Below are 16,415 nucleotides of genomic sequence, written 5' to 3' on the forward strand. Positions count from 1 at the left end.
CTGCGCCTATATAGGGTATCTATATGGAATATGACACTGTGATGGGTGGAAACAAAGTATAAATGACAATTTAACTGACCAGTATATGAAGAACACAGAACACAAGCCCCTTAGTATATTATGTATTTTTTAAAAATTGTCTGGCTAAAGATGTCTCAAAAGGAAGACCTAAATAGAGTGCCTGGGTCCAAGATATTTATCAGGATGCCATGGAAGTTTGCTAAGCTTATAGTCCTAGCAGTGCATCCAAATACCAGTACCAATACCACCTACTAATCAAATTTACATTCCTCGAAATTTGAGCTATAACAGGTGGCCGAAAGCTATGAGAAATGGTTTAGCACGCCATTTAATAATGTATTAAGTTGTTATACGCTCCTTCTTGTCCTGTTTAAAAATAGACTGATAGTGCTACCATGTGGTGGACTGTCATATACATGTGCCGGTGTTATGAAATAAGTGCTTGTGCTGAACACAGGCAAACACTGGCAAAAATTAAGCACTGGTCATAGCCTCATTCCACTGTTTGCTCATTTTTGGAAGATTTTGTACATTTCTTCCTCTGCATAGAGCACCAGAAGGGAACACTTTATAGTGTTGCCACTTTTTCTCGTGGCTTTGAAACTTAGAGACGGCCTTTTTAGAGCAGTTGCAACCAGATCCGTAAGCTCACTAAACAGTGGCAATTAATGTAGTATAATTTGTTGGTTAGTTCACCTGCATAGTGCAGCAGAAGGGAATGCTTTATGGTGTCTTCTCTCATTTTTTTTTTTTTTTTTGTTGGCCCATCTACACACGCCTTCTTAGCAAAGCTAAGACCAGAGCCGAAAGTTTACTAAACAGTGGCAATCGATGTAAAGAAGTACTCTCTTGACGGTGAGGATGGTTGGGGTCATTATCTGAATACTGACAGATGCTGGAACAGCAACTTGAACGTCGTTTGCAGTTTTGCCGTGATCTCCAATAGTTCCACCTCAGGATCTACTCACGTTCATGTCTCTTTCCTTGACCCAATGGGCACCATAGTCACTCATGCACCTCCATCACACTGATGTGCTTCATGAGACGTTATCAGTCATACTTGGATGGGCAGCCATTTGGTTAAGGCACTGTTTGAAGAATTTAAGGTTCGATTCACACCTCTCTAAATTTCTCTTCGGATTTTCACTTTATTACATTCTGTCACGCGTTTCTGCATGTTTTCTGCCAATGGCAAAGATGCCTCCGTGTACACTGCTTTAGCTACCACTAGTGGGCGCAGCCCTGTCACAGGCCAATTCACAAATAAGGTTTTGAATGGAATGGCCCCATATTTTCATGGGGGTGCACACTGGAAGGATGCCTACTACTGCTGGTGCATCTGTTGATACAAAGCGACCATACTTCTTCTTATAGCCTTTTGGAATGCCAGGAAGCTGACTGTGGGAGTTCCTACTTTTTGTGAAAAGCATGGCATGCATGCACACCACAGCACCCTTGAGTTGTTAGTGTGCACCATCCAGGTTGCACTGACCATGATGCAGTGCGTGAGGATGGTGATAGAGGGAGTGAGACAAGTTAAAGTAATGCTGTACACCACTCTCCGTGAACAGACATAAACAAACAAGAAGCACAACAGTCCTGGAAGAAACATCCAAACTATTTAAGGAATTAGCATATGTATACTGACATATGGTGATGAACTCTTCCCCTACGTAGTGTGGTGGCTTCATCAATGCACATCTAGCACTGGAAAGTATCCTAAACATTCTACAGTTTCCTAGATATGGGTTCCCTCGTTTGGCTGATAATGTGTCACTGTATTCGATATTTGCATTCTCCCTTTATTATGCTCAAACCTATATCAAATAGCGTGTGGCTTAGCTAAAGTTTTTTTTACTGGTGACTTCTAATACAAGAGTCAAAACAGGAAGGTCAAGCAACTGATGCTGCCTTATTTCTATCACCATGTTTCAAAGATCAAATATTGCTCCCGTCAGAGGCCTTCTTCAGGACTACAAGCCTTGGTATCTTATATTAAATATTGCGAAACAGTCACTGATTCATAGAACAGACACATCTTAGGCAGTGCTCAATTTGTAAAAAAATAATAATAATAAGTGCGAGGCCAACGCAGTTCGCACTACACATTGCCATTGTACTTACACAACTACTAACCATCACACTGCTACAAGTTGACAATTCAGACAGTTGGAGGCCGCCAAAGCTTTAAGTATGGCAGGTATTCGTTGTTCTCATGTATATTGAATTAAGAAAAACAGTTTTTCTGCTCATCTTTAGATTGCACAAACAGGTCACCATGCGGCAGCTGTCTTAAATGTAGGTTCCCACAATTAAGTGGCGTGCCGAGCACCAGAAACCACCAGCTCAAATTAAGGACTTATCATTGGAAAGAACATCGTGAGCTTCCATCAATCAGAGGAAAGGTACGGCTAGATTACCATCAGTGCAAGCTTACCCCCAACACATACAGAGCAGGTGGGAGCAGTGAAAGCTTTGCTTCTTCATCGAAGTTCAGCACAGCAGTAGCAAAGTAAAACAAAAAAAAGCTTCTTTCTGGGAGAAAGCAGATAATGCAATCTTGTATTCCCAGCAGACCAAATTCAGCAGCCTAGACAAGTACAAGCTTTCATCACTCATAGAACATGCACAATTAAGACATGAGTAACATAGGTTACAGAAAGATTGCTAGGGCGGATTCTTAACTCACTAAGAACAATGTGCAGGTGGATAAGTGAGTATGTGAGTTTTTACACTATTCTCTTTCAGGTGATATTCCATGTCAGCATTCTCGAAGCGTTGCTGTAGTCACTCGCAAACCTGCGGTCACTGCTGTAATTCCTGCTGCCATAGCCTGCAGTCTTGCTTCTGCCGCTTCCTGTAGATCCAGATGATGTAATTTAAATACACATTTGTCAAAGGCTGGAGCCATTTTATAGCATCACAAACACCTTCCCTCCTCATGGTGTAAAAGGGATTGGCGGAAGCGACGAGGTGCCCAGCACAGCCCGCTCTTTTGTCTTCTCCTACCATTGCTCCTCCTGACTCTAAATCACCCCTTTCTCTATTAAGTATTCCTTTCTCTGTCTCTATCAGTCATCTATCTCTATCCATTCTCTCTTTTCCTACTTCTCCCTCTCTGATTCTCTTTGCATCCCCCTCTCCTATGTTCACCTCTTTAACTTACATTTCTATGTCTTATCGGTTTCTCATTTTCTCTGGTTTCATCTTCATTTGTTTTTTCACCATTTTCTCTTACCCTCAACTCTTTCACACTCTTTATTTACACTTGCTCTCTTTCTCACCCACTACTATCTCAATTTTCTCTGCTCATTTTTCCACTCTCAACCCCTCTGTCACACAGCCCTCTCCTTCTTACTTGTCTGTACTACGCTTGTCTCCGTCTGCACTACCCAGGTCCAGCATAGGGAGTTTTTGTCATTCCTACTTGAAGGTACATTTGTCTATCCTACCATTTCTAGTAATTGTGCCTCATTTGCTGATTGTACTGGAAATAGGATGGCCCCTGGTCGTAGCAGCCTAGGCATCCACCTGGTACCCTCTTCCCCCCCCAAAAATGTTGCTCCTCTGATGTGCCTCTGTTATACCTGGCACATTGGCGTAGGTCTCCCTTCCATTTTTCGCTGTTGCCTCATATGTTTTTTCTGGTGTTAGTTGCTCAGGGCACTGTGCCACTGCTGTTCAGTGCCACAGTGCAAGTGCTCCCTATTTGTAAATTGATGTATGATTTGTGATTCCATGATTGGTTGGTTTGGTTTACCTGTCAGACCCTAGTACGGTGCACCAGGAGGGCCCAGGGCTTGTAATCCAAATACTGCTGGTGGGCTTGCAGCACTGGTTGTGCCACCCACAGAAGTAGCCTGTAAAAGTGTGTCTAAGGTCTGCCATTGCAGAGCCTGCGTGCAGTCTGGTACTGTCATGCTGACTGGGCAAGTGCACCCACTTGCCAGTGCCTAAACCTTCCCTTTTCTTCATATCAGACACCCCTATGGTAGGCCCAATGGCAGGGTGCATTGTAAGGATAAGGTAGGACATGCCCTGGTGTGTGTGGCATGTTCTAATAGTGAATTACAGCCATTTTCGTTTTTCACTATTGCAAGGCTACCTGTTCTCCATAGGCCAGAATGGGCAGTTTGGTTATTACATTTTATAATCTTAACTGACTCAGGGAACATGGTAGAAATTCGAATTTAGTATGCCTGAACTCAGAATGATAAAATACATCTTTTAGTGAAGTTGGTTTTAACATTCTGTGTTTGAAAATACCAATTTTAGAAAGTAGGTATTTTCTTGTCTAACCATTCAAACCTGCTTCTGCTAGGCTGTATATTCCCTGTCTGGAGTTTGAGTGACAGGGCTGGGGAATTCCAGGAGACAGGGTGAGGTGTCCCAGTCGTGAATAGAGAGATCTGCATCTAGATGGGTAGGAGAAGTTGCACCTGGGACCTGAATAGGGCTGTGCCTTCCCTCCACAATGCTGGCTCCACCTCCTGTGGTGCGCCTGATGTCTCTGCCCTGCACTCTGAAAGGAAAGAAGGAGTCAGGTAAACAAAGTGCTCCAGGACTGACCAGAACCGGTTTGAACAAGGCAAAGGCCCCTCTGCCTTCAGAGGACAAAGGATTTTGGGTTATAAGTATTGGGACCCTGATCACAAGAATTTGGATCACTGAAGAAAACTCTGCTGAGGAGAGGAACCAAGAAGAAGCTGAGGAGAATCTATCCCTGAAACTGGGGGATTGGCCTGCAGTGGTTGCCTACTGCCAAAGAGAGGAGAAAAGGAACTTTGTGTGTACTTTTCGTCAACTTGTGAAGGATCTCCAAGGGCTTGGAAAAGAGCTTGCCTCCTGCTGAAGTCTCAGGAACAACAGACTTCACCCCCCCAGCTCCCCAGAGTTCTTTAGAAGTGCCTGCTGCTGTTGTTGGGCCTTCTGAGGGACTGCGTGTCGCAAGGAGCTGGAAGCACGACTCAAGAAGGAGAAGCGTGCCGCCGTCGGAGCTGTTGTCGTCGCATCTCGTAAAGTGTGTCGCCGCTGCAGCATCACATCGAGCGGAAGCATCTCGCATCATCCAGGAAGTGTCTCGCAACGCCGAAGAAGCGTGTCGCCATCGTAGTTGTCGCATTGCACCGCATCATGAAAAGCGACTCGCATCCACGGAGAAGCGTGCCGCCGTCGGAGCTGTTGTCGTCGCATCGTATAAAGGGGTATCGCCGCTGCAGCATCACATCGAGCGGAAGCATCTCGCAACGTCGGAGAAAAGTGCCGCTGCCAAGGCTGCTGTCGTCGCATCGCGTAAAGTGTGTCGCCGCTGCAACTGAAGCATCGAATCGCGTCTTCTCGCAACATCGGAGAAGCGTGCCGCATCTGGAAGATCTTCACGTCTTTATTTCTTTGCACCAAAATCTTCAACGCATCAACATCATTGCAACGCTTTCGTTGCCCTGCGTGTCGCATCTAAAAGGTACATTGACTTAAAGTGTCGCATTTAAGAACTAAAGAGAAGTAAGCAAAATTCTACCATCTAAAGTAACAGTATTGTGTATTTTTGTCGTTTAATGGTCGTGTGGTAAATCTATATAAAGAATACTTATTTTTGATATAAAACCTGTGTGGTGTCCATCTGTAGTGTTGTCACTTGATTACTGTATGTGTTCACAAATGCTTTACACACTGCCTCTGAGATAAGCATGTCTGCTTGTGCCAAGCTACCAAGGGGGTGAGTAGGGATTATTTTAGGAGTGTACCCCTTTACCCTGACTAGAGGCGAGGGTCCCTATTTGTCACAAGTGCATACCTGTGCCAACTAGACACCCCCCAAGTCTAACATTGGTGGTCAGCGGTGAGGATTCTGGACTTGCATTTGTGACTCATGTATAGTGATTGGTGAACACTACTTAGTGAGTGCAGACCTTAACGCAACCAATACTTGTTGGTAGATTTCTTTTGGGGACTTTCCATTTTTGAGTACTGCCAAGCTAACCATGGCAGAGAAAGCAGCATCCATAGTCTCTGTTAATACTGAGTATGAGTGGGAAGAAGAGAAAATGGACAGCTACACTACAAAGCAGCTAAAATTCTTCTGCAAGCAATTTAATGTTTCTACTACTGGATGCAAAAATAAGCCAGAGTTCTACAAGGCACTGATGGCCTGGGTAGAAGCAAGGAATGCTACTGATAATGATAATGCAGAGGAGCAGCTGGATGGGCCAGTGGGTCCAAGAGGAAGGAGAACCCCTTCCCCTGCCGGTAGCAGTGTTTCTGGTAAAAGTCTATCTCCAGAGGAGTTGGCAGATAGAAAAGAGTGTAGGATGCACGAATTGGAGCTGACCAAGCTCAAGTTAAGTGGGCAGTTAGAATTTGAAATGCAAAGTAGAAAGTTAGCCCTAGAAGAAAAGAAGCTACAGTTTGAACATGCAAAGGTTTTGAGGGAATTGGAGTTGAAAGCCCAGAGCTTAGGGAGTACTCCCTCTGGCGGCAGCACACTGTCAATGCCTGTGGGATCTAGAGTGTACATCCCTAAGGATGTGGTGAAGAAATTTTAAAAAAATGATGATATTGGGCAGTGGTTCAAGGCCTATGAGGTAGCCATGTCTTCCCACCGGGTCCCTGAGAAGGATTGGGGAGCGGGGTTGTGGGGGCAGTTACTTAGGGAGGGGCGGGACACACTGCTAGACTTGCCTTCTGATGTCTATAATTCCTATCCCCACATGAAGGATGCATTAAATTCTAGATATGGTTTGACCCCTGAGATGTACAGACTGAGGTTCAGGGGTTGCACAAAGATAGCGAACAGTACCTACGTTGAATATGTCACGTTTTTCTGCAGAGCATTGGATGGTTGGGTGAAGGGTAGAAAAGTTGATGATTTTCAGGGACTTCTTGATTTAATTGCATGGGAGCACTTGTCAAGTAACTGTTTTACTGAGCTACGCCAGCACCTGATTGATAGTAGGCTGACTGTTGGACTTGGCCCTTCTGGCAGGTTCACCCCTGAACTTTTTGCTTTTATTGGTGACCTGGTGGTAGTGATTTTTGGTTTCTGCGCACTTTCCCTGTGTCCCAGAGTAAAGTGCGTGCGCACTCTGAGTGGATGTGGTGAGATAGGCCTGCCCTCCCATAGGAATGTATGGGGAATGTATGTGTCCCTGGTAGTTCCTGATGCGTGGGGTGTGCAGGCTCGAGTTTGGTATGTGCAGACTCGTGTGATTGAATGCTTCGCAATGATGTACAATGCGTGATTATGTCATGTGCGGAAGTGCCACTTCTAGGAGTTGGCATATTAGTGTAAAGTGTGTCTGGCGTGTGATTGGCTGGAGCTGGCTGGTGAGCCTGGCTCCAGGAGTCTGGTTGGGTCTGCCCCAGTGGTGAGTGTGAGATTAGCATGCTGATGGCTGGGGAGGAGTGCACCTTGGACCTGAATGGGCAGGGCTTTCCCCCACACAATGCTGGCTCCGCCCCCTGTGGTGCGACTGATGACCCTAGCCCTGCCAGTGAATAGAGTGAGGGGCTGAGCACATCAAGGGTGCTCCCCAACCAGCTGCGACTGGTTTTCCCCCTCACCCTGAACCAAGAACAAAGGGTTTTACAGTATAAGAAGGGGCTGTGTCCCCTTACAATTTGTTCTCTTCCAGGATCCTGCCTGAGGGGGGCTGCTGCTGCTGCTGCTGGACCAGAGGACCGCCACTTGGACTACCTCCCTGCCTGGAGGCCCAGTGAGCTGGCTCTAGGTTCAGCCTTGCCCCCCCCACCCCTGCCTTGCTGGTTGCAGGGGAGAACTTTGCTGGACTTGCCTCTAGCGCTGAGAGCGCTTTCCCTTTTATCCTTAGCGCTAGGAGCGCTTTATTGCTGTAAGCCGGTGCCCACCTGGCATTTGGCCCGTTCTGGGCCGATCCTGAAGTCCCCTGGCAGGTGCCCACCCTGCCAGGGACATTGCCGCCATATCGAGTGCCCACCTCGATTTATAGCATTTTAAAAGCGCCGGTTCCCTACCCGGCATTTGTCCGCGAATCGCCCTCCGGCGCCCGACCAGGAAGTCAGGCGGGCCGGGGGCGGGCCTCTGGGACAACTGGAATTGGAAATAGGAGGGCGGGAGCCTACCCCGCCTCCCTCCGAAGACTCGCGGCTGGTCTGGGCCCCTAGAGACCCAGGCGAGAGCCTACCCCGCGCTGGGCCGGTCCGGAGAAGAAGCGTCACCCCCGCAACCCAAGCGGGAGCCTACCCCGCGCTGGGCCGAGCGTCGGACCAAGTACCCTGAAGAGGATTGTCACCGGTCTGAAGCAACCCGGTGAGTGAGGGGGCGGAGTGTTCTGGTCCCGAGCCGGCGACGGCTCTGACCAGCGGGGGCATTGCTTGTTTGGTTAGAGCGCTCGTGCGCTCCCACGAAGAAAAGCCTAGTGAGTACCGGGCGGCCCCGGAAGGCAGCGGGCCGCCCCAACGGTTGGGAGCCATTAATTGTGTAGAGCCCAGTGTGGCTCCACCATACGGGGGCTTTTCTTGGTGAGCAGAGAGGCCCCGGAAGGCAGCGGGCCGCTCCAACGTTACGGGGGCATCTTTTGGTTCTGAGCCCACTAGGCTCCAACGACAGGGCCAGCATTACTTGCACCGAGCCAGAGAGGCTCCAACGGGGGTATTTCTTGGGTGTGTTGAGCCTTTGAGGCTCCAACAGGGGCATTTCTTTGTTGTTTATAGCCCAGAGGGGCTCAGGGGGCCACGAGTGTTGGGTATTCAGAGCCCTGTAAGGCTCCAACATTGGCCCCAGCATCATTGTTTTACAGCTGCCCAGCACTTCGTGGGCAGCTGCTCCGTTTAGGCCCCTGACTCTGCTGGACAGGGCGTCCTAGCCCCAATAAGGCCAGTTGGCCTAGGGACTGCCACAGGTGGTGGCGAATGTGAGTTTTGCGCTATTGTTCCTAACCTGCACCTCTGAATGTGTTTTTATGCGTCATGTGCCTTGTTTTACACCGCGGAATGTATTTTATGCATCATGTGTTTTCCTTCCCTACACCTCTGAATGTGTTGTGATTCATCATGTGTAATGTGCTTATACCCCTACAGGTATTGTGATACTTAGGTGGTTGTTTTTCTCCCTAGTACAGGTGGTGCTAGTGAGGTCCTGGTTCCCTGCGTGACATTCTCCTAAGGTGGTTAGGGTTGCGTAGGTGGTACTTGCCTGTTACCAGTAGTTACTGGTTGTGTGCTACATGAGTTATTTTGTGCTACAGTAATTTTCTATCCTATGTTCTAAGTGCTAAGTTCTAAAAGTGCTAATTCCTGACAGTGGTCCATGTGGCCCTGTCCCCTGTACATATAATCCCTTGTAAATTCTGCCCGTGCCTGTTGGCACATTGTAAAGTGTGTGTTTTTATCTAATGTGTTTTGGTATAATACAAAGGCTATTTTTATATAATACCTTGTGTGGAGTTTCCTTTGTGGTGGGCCTTGGGTGTTGTTGCTGGGTGCGCGCGCAAACGCTTTACACATTGCCTCCGGGATAAGCCTGACTGCTCGTGCCAAGCTACCAAGGGGGTGAGCAGGGTTTATCTTTGGCGTGTAACTCCCCAGCCCTGACTAGAGTGGTGGTTTCTCGTGAAAATCTAGGTAATTCTCCTTCTCTTTTTCCTTACTGCCTTAAAACTTATAGCAGTTTGGTCTTCTTGGTGAATATAGCTACTATCTTTATGGCGGTAGTTTGTTGATTTATTTCCTTTGCCATTTCTTTGAGATGTTTATTTTCTTTTTCTTTTTATCTTTTTATACTCTTATGTATCCTTCCATTTGTTGGTCTTTTTAGCGGTACCTTTGTCCCCGTGGAACCTCATTCAGAATATATTCGCGTTTAACATTTCTTCCTTATCAACGCAGGTAAGTTTTCCTTTGTGTATTATTTTGCAGTTTTTTACGCAGTCTTTGCATAAATATTTAATATGTTTTTTCTGATTTGTTTTTCTCTCTCCTTTTCCCTTTTCATTCGTCCTCAGTGTGAGAAGTTGGCCTGATGTATGATGTCACTAGTTCTAATGTACACCTTATATCAGTCCAAATACCCTTATGGTGATTGGTTGTAAAGTCAACCTTATAGACCAGCTATCCTAGTGGTAGCATGGACAAGAGCAGTCTTAGGCTAAACTCTGAATGGCATGTGAAGCCAGCTGTGATACCATATATAATCCCTTGAATACCAAATGAAAGGACACCACAACAGATATATATATAAAATAAAGTGTATTTATTCTAGTCAAACCCTCAGCACTCTTTATGAGATTAGAGGTAAGTACAACACAGTCTTATTTAAGCATACATTAAGTCACACAGGTAAGTAATACCGTTAGGCCCTAGGGGCCACGCAAACCATATACTAAGTAAGTGGTATAAGGACCACTGTCACGGAAATAGAATAGGCCTAGGCTTAGGGAATCGCTGGGGCTACACTACACTAGCAACAGTTAGGAAGTGGGAGGCCCACGGGATTCAGGTGCAGAGTGGAAACACTCACGCGTAATGCGTATAGTCGATAGAAATAGTACAGTTTAGAAATAAACAGTTTAAGGACACTTCTGGAATAGCTAGAAAGTCGAGACTCGGAAACTAGAACCTAGGATAGTCACTACCCTTGTGAGCACCAAAGTACCCAAGTTACCTAGCCCACGGGCTGCGGGTGCATAGGTGTGAACTTGCGTCGGGTTTCGTCGTGGACTTCTATGGATGCCTGAAGGAAAGTTGCTGACAGGCAGTCAGTGAAGAGTGTCCGGTGGATCCCAAGGCTGGGATCAAGAAGAGAGGAGACCTGCAAGCAGAAGGGACAGAGTCAAGGTCACTAGCCAGTGACCACGTGGAACCAGGAAGGAACCAGGCGATGTCGTGAAGATTGCAGGTGAAGGTGAAGCTTGTCGCTGCAGCCACGAGGACCAGGGAACGTCGAGGACGACCAGGACCAGGGGGCGAGCTGTCCCACGAAGGCTCTTGCTGTCGGCGGCGTCGAAGTTGGACTAGGGCGCACCAAGCCTTGGCAAGCGGAACCCACGAAGAACGGAGGACTTACTTCTGGTGCAGACCAGGAAGGTCTGGGGTGCTTCTCTTTTTCAAAGAAGCAGGAGCCAGTCTGGAGGAGCCAAACCAGCGCTGAAGATTACAGGATGCGTCGTCACAAAGGCCACTAGCCAGCGGGCAAGCAACCGGACAGACGCGGCAAGCAGGAAAATGCAGAAGGGCCCCACGCAGGACTCGTGGAGTGTGGGGGGCTGACCTTCGGTGCAGATGGTGCTTGGGGTTGGGGCTTCTCAATTCCCGGTGCACAACTTCGAGGGTGCCTCAGAAGCTGCGCTTGAAGATACTAGCCACTTTTCCCAGGTAGCCGGTCCCACGTCTCTCGTCGCCTCCACGGATGTCAGCTCGGCTGTGGATGTGGATCAGGGTCGGAGAAGTCTGGAAGTCAAGGCTCTGGTCGAGCTCTGCAGTCGGTCCCTCGTAGAACTTTAGCAAAGCAAAGGGTAGTCTCTTGATGGTGCCTGTTTGCACAGGGTAGCCACTCCTTGGCCACAGGGAGATTCTTCAGTCTTCTTCTTTCGTCGAATGTCGAAGGTCCAGAGTTTCTGTTCAAGTTGCAGGTTCAGGATAATCTAATCTCCTGGGGCCCAGCTACCACTCTTATCCAAATCTGGGGGGCTGGGTTACCTGCCAGGTCACGCCTTATGGGTGGGACCAGGGAGGGGGGTGGTTACTCCCCCTTCCCTTTGTCCAGTTTCGTGCCAGGACTGGGGCTGGAGTGCCCCAGCACCAGTTTGAACTGGACTATGCACGGGACACCTTGTGTGCCCCAGGCATGTCTCATTCTATTCATCCCTCCCTGCCCCAATACACTAAGGCCTGTCTGGGGTGGTGCTCGCACCTCCCAAGGCAGGAAACCTATTGTCCAAGCCTCCCTTGCCGGGATCACTCCCAGCAGCAGGAGGTCAGACTCGTGTCTGTGGCAGCAGCATCCATTTTGTGATGCTGGGGCTCTGGTTAACTTTAACCGGGTAAGTAGGTTACAACATGTCTTCTCCCTCTAGAAGGGAGGAATAATATCCTCATCCCCAGAAATGGGATGGGGGTATTATTCCAAAGTGTTAGACACCTTACACGACATGTTTTGATAAAGCCAAACCATAGTTACCATAACCGTTTAAGATTATAAGGCACTTGAAGAGTATATGGTAGGCTATATCATAGAACAGCTATAAGGACATGGTTCCGAAAGCTGCAGACAGGCTCAGCTCATGCTAGAGCACCATCTCACATATTACCAAGCACTCTGCCTCCAGGATTGTTAAGGCCTGCCATAGGAGTGGCTGATAGGTACACATGTGTCTATATGTAAGTTAGGTATAGGAATACTACACCTAAGCAAGGGGTGATTACACGACCTTGCCCCCGCTGAGTGATCAGCCAGTTGTGTCATAATGGAAGGCCAGGCCAGGGGTGGCATAATACATGCTGCAGCCCCTGGTAGGCCTAGGGTACACCTATGCCCGGGGTACCTAGGGTACACTGTACAGGGGCCAATAAGGTGATCCTATCCAAATGGGTTATGCACCTAAAGTACATAGTATTAATTTAGAGAGAGAACAGCAGGGCTGTGGGTCTGATTAGCAGGCCCACAGCCACATCTAAGTCGAAAACCAGTAAAGCAAAAGCAAAAAGTGGGGGTGAACATAGAAAGCAGACCCTACTCTCCTACACTCAGTCCCTTATTCGTTTCTCTAGTGTCTGTTTATCTACATTTGAATTAAAAGTAATCAAGAGGAATAGTATTTCTATCTATTTTACAATTTGACACTCGGTTTAGATTTTATTTGTACCTTGGCTGTTTTGGCTGTCTTATTTGGTATATATAAAAAATATATATAAAGAAAAAATCTTTTATACATATAGACACTTAATTCACTTTCTTCTTTCAACAGGTCCCATCTTTTGGTATTCTCTGTTACGCCCTGAAGAAGGTGGTACTCCCTACCAGGAGTTGTCTCACCGAAACGTGCGTCGGCGTTGTTGATTAGGCCCCTCTTTACTCCTTTGATTGTATTTATGTATCCCAGATAAATGTTTTTACATTTGCCTTGACCAACTATTAGAATATCTTTGGATTCTTCATTTCATTCCTTAGAGTGGGGCCTATGAGTGTCTTCTTTGTTCTTGAATGAATTATGTGTTTATGTGACGTTGTATGAATGTAAGCTGTTTGGATTTGAATGAATGTACGTTTGATCAAAAATATTTTCTTCTTCTTTTGTTTGATTGGGAACCTGTCTTTTCGATACTTCGCTGTGTATTTTTGTTGATATATATTGTGTGTTTAAAAAAACATTTTATTATATGAACAAAACATCTGACCTGTTCATTGTGATCAGTTTGATAAGGAATCTAACAACTTTTATACTAAAAAGAAGTATTAATAATGAAATAAAAAAAGAAAATAACTTTGTAATACTTACTGTTTTTGTCCTACTTTAAATCCTTCTGGGTGTCTATATGTGTATATATATATATATATGTTACACTACCTTAATCCAGCCAGAGTGTCATATTGTTGGTATTTAAGCATATGATACATTGTACATCTTTCAATAATAAGGGTAGAGTATATTCTGTTGTGTTTTGCCTAGAGTGGGGGTTTCTGCCTGGCTTTGGCGCAAGCCCTAGCCAACCAGAAATCCCATTTCTAACACTGACTAATCCTAGGAAGCTTTCTGAGGAGGCGGACCGCTGGGTCAGTACCAGGGTCCACAAGGGTCACGTGGGAGACTCAGCCAAGAGTGGGCAGGGTCCCCAGCAGAAGAGTGGGGGGGACAAGGGTAAACAGAGGGAGTTCTATAGAAGGCACCAAAGTAGTCCCCAAGGGAACCAAGGGAAAGGTTCTCAGCCTCCCCCCCCAGAAACCACCAGGGGCCCCGACAGGTCCACCTGTTCAAAGAGGGCACCCGAAAAGCTTCAAATGTGGAGAACTGGGTAATTGTGTCAATGATCCCAAGTGTCGCCTGTTTGGAAAACCAGCACCCACTTGGGCAGCCCCCCGGCAGATGGCTATTGTAGCCCTGGGTGAGGAGAGGGGTGCCCAAGGTGGGTGGGGTCTCGCAGAAATGTCCCTTGTCTCATGAGGAGACTGTGGTGGTCCCCAGGAGCCAGCTGTCTGATAACACTAAAAAATACAGGCAGTGGGTGACCATCAATGGCCATAGAGTGGAGGCTTTCAGAGATACAGGAGCCAGCGTGACAGCTGTCAAGTGTCACCTGGTGTCTCAAGAGCAGGTTGTCCCTGGAGCATTCTACCCAGTTGTTGCTGACAACACAGAGTCACTGCAAGGTGGCTCAGGTTCCCTTTGAGTGGGGGGGTCTCTGGTACTCTTCAGGTAGCTGTGAGGCCCGCCATGCCTGTTGACTGTTTATTAGGGAAGGACTTGGAGAGCTCCCCTTGGGCGAAGGTAGAGCGGAGTGCTCATCTAGAAATGTTGGGTTTGCCTGACTGGGCGTGTGTGACCACCCGGTCCATTGCAGTGAGTAAAGGTGCTCAAGAGGACCTGGAGCCTGAGATGGAGGCCCAGGTACCTGCCGTCAAGAGTAGAGGCAGGGGGTGTGGGAAACAGGCCCCCCGAAGTTCCCACGGTCCAGGAGGGAGCAGACCCTGAGGGGGTTGCCCTTGAGCCTACAGGGGAACAGGTAGCCGAACTGGGGGACCTGCGGAGCTGACCCATTGGCAGCAAGAAGGAGGACCCTCCAGGGAGGAATTCTGCAAGGAGCAAAAAGAATGCCCTTCTCTTGTGGGTCTGCGGCAACAGGCTGCAGACCAGGCAGCAGGTGATCAGTCTGGATCACATTGGATCTACTGGGAGAATGACCTCCTTTACACTGATCCTAAGGTTGCTGAGCCTGGATCAGCCCATGTGCTGGTGGTACCCCAGCGCTTCAGAGCCTTCCTACTGGGGCTGGCTCATGATGTTCCATTGGTAGGACATTTGGGGCAGGACAAGACCTTTGAGCGGCTTGTCACCCATTTTTATTGGCCCCAAATGTGCAGGAGTTCAGACACTCACTGCAGGACATGTCAGACTTGCCAGGCAAGTGGTAAGAGTGGAAGAAAGCGCAAGGCTCCTCTCCAGCCCTTCCCTGTAGTCAGCACCCCCTTTGAACGGGTGAGTATTGACCTTGTGGGGCCACTGGACCGCAAGATAGCCATGGGCAACAGGTTCATCCTGGTCTTGGTGGACCATGCCACCCAGTACCCGTAAGCCATACCTCTGAGGACAGTGACGGCCCCCGTGGTGGGACGAGCACTGATGGGAATTTTCTCCAGAGCGGGATTCCCTCGCGAGGTAGTGTCTGAGGCAGGAGTGTGGTGTAACCTATAAGTTCACCACTCCTTACCACCCCCAAGGAAACGGGTTGGTTGAGAGATTCAACCGAACCCTCAAAGGCATGATAATGGGTCTTGAGGAACCCATGAGGCGTAAGTGGGAAGTCCTCTTACCATACCTACTCTTTGCTTACTGTGAGGTGCCACAGAAACCTCTAGGGTTCAGTCCCTTTGAGCTTCTCTATGGGCACCCAGTGAGAGGACCTCTAAGTCTGGTCAAAGAAGGCTGGGAGCAATCTCCCAGGAAACCTCCCCAGAATGTATATAGCGACATGCTGGCCTTTAGGAACCAGACTAGGTGTTTCAGACAACTTACTGAGGCGAATCTGGAAGCCAGCCAGGAGGAGATGAAGCAGCGGTACGACCAGAATGCCACTCTGGTTGAGCTTCAGCCTGGAAAGAAGGTGTGGGTCATGGCCCCAGTGGAGCCCTGTGTGCTCCAGGATAAGTGGACCGGCCCCTTTGAGGTTGTGGAGCACAAGAGTCTGGTTACCTACTTGGTGGACTTGCGGTCTTCCAGGAACCCCTTGAGGGTCCTGCATGTCAACCGCTTGAAGCCCCACTTGGGGAGGTCCCAAGTGGGCATGCTCTTGGCAACAGATGCTGGAATGGAGTAGGAGACCGAGCCTCTTCCTGACCTCCTGTCAGCCAGAGAGCAAGATGGGTCAGTGGATGGTGTCAACCTCTCTTCCACCCTGACCCCTGAGCAACAGAATGACTGCCACCAGTCACTGGGACAGTTTTCTGATCTGTTCTCCCTGGTTCCTGGTGTCACTGATTGGTGCATCCATGATGTGGACACTGGGGATAGTACACCTGTGAGGCATAAGGCCTACAGAGTGACTGACCGGGTGAGAGCTTGCATCAAGGAGGAGGTCTCCAAGATGCTTGCCGTAGGGGTAATTGAGTCCTCTAGCAGTCCTTGGGCCAGGCCAGTGGTCTTGGTCCCAAAGGCTGCCGCGCCGGGTGTCACACCCGAACTCCGGTTCTGTGTGGACTACCGAGGGCT

The 16,415-nt window shown here is 48.3% G+C and overlaps 1 long non-coding RNA gene across 1 annotated transcript in view; it reads left to right on the plus strand.

Annotated features, from left to right (window-relative positions):
• LOC146823056 (uncharacterized) overlaps nucleotides 1–13,335 on the plus strand; it is a 105,900-nt gene extending 92,565 nt beyond the window's left edge. The window contains exons 3-4 of the long non-coding RNA XR_014962130.1: nucleotides 9,812–9,882; nucleotides 12,960–13,335. This is a non-coding gene — a long non-coding RNA (uncharacterized LOC146823056). The remainder of the gene's footprint in view (nucleotides 1–9,811; nucleotides 9,883–12,959) is intronic.
• Nucleotides 13,336–16,415: the final 3,080 nt, after the last annotated feature.

The sequence above is a fragment of the Triturus cristatus genome, chromosome 5_2, assembly GCF_964204655.1.
Source record: "Triturus cristatus chromosome 5_2, aTriCri1.1, whole genome shotgun sequence".
In the NCBI taxonomy this organism is placed as follows: Eukaryota; Metazoa; Chordata; class Amphibia; order Caudata; family Salamandridae; genus Triturus; species Triturus cristatus.